The sequence below is a fragment of the Merops nubicus genome, unplaced genomic scaffold (assembly GCF_000691845.1).
Source record: "Merops nubicus isolate BGI_N331 unplaced genomic scaffold, ASM69184v1 Scaffold33397, whole genome shotgun sequence".
NCBI lineage: Eukaryota > Metazoa > Chordata > Aves > Coraciiformes > Meropidae > Merops > Merops nubicus.
Window position 1 is genome coordinate 1 of NW_008622818.1, and position 734 is coordinate 734.

Sequence of the window (734 nt, forward strand, 5' to 3'; positions counted from 1 at the left end):
GCAGGAGACCTCGCGGTGCCGGGGCCGGCCCGGGCTTTGTCAGGGCCACGAACGCAGTGGAGCACGGCCCGCGCTGGTGGGGCGCCCCGCTGGGGAAAAAAGTGAACAGCGCGCTGGCCCGTACGGGGATCGAACCCGCGACCTTGGCGTTATTAGCACCACGCTCTAACCAACTGAGCTAACCGGCCTGCTGACGAGAGCCTTTTCCTTCTCATGCCTGATAAGCACAGAGTGGCGCCATCGCCGCATGTCACCGACGCTGGTGAATGGAAGGCGAGCGCCGGAGCCCGCACGGGCACCGGTCCGTAAGTGCTCTGCGCAGCCCCGAAGCGCTGTGCCCCACCTGCGCGGGAGGGGTTACCTGAAGGTAATAGCCACCACATGACATGTCCATGGGCTGATTTCATAGTATTTTGAGTACGTATTTTAACGCATTTACTCTTCTGGCTGTTTAATGCGCTGTTCGAACCTTTGCATGGACAAATGATTCACCTTTTCCTGATACTTTGATTTTTACTACATTCTCAGCACTTAAAACAACTTTTCACCTCAGCTTCGAAGCCTATCCTAAAACAGATTATGTCTGTTTAGCAAATGGCGAACACCCTGGTGGGGGGGTCACACGTCTCCTAAACTCGGGCTGTTTGAAGACCGGCTCGCTGCAGCTCGGTGAGAACACGATTACTACGGAGTGGGGCCGTCCTCCAGATCCCCGTCTCGCCATTTACTCCCCG

At 56.8% G+C, this 734-nt stretch overlaps 1 non-coding gene across 1 annotated transcript; it reads right to left on the reverse strand.

The window, feature by feature from the left end:
- Nucleotides 1–114: 114 nt before the first annotated feature.
- Nucleotides 115–188, reverse strand: TRNAI-AAU. The gene has a single exon. It is a non-coding gene; the product is annotated as a tRNA-Ile (tRNA).
- Nucleotides 189–734: the final 546 nt, after the last annotated feature.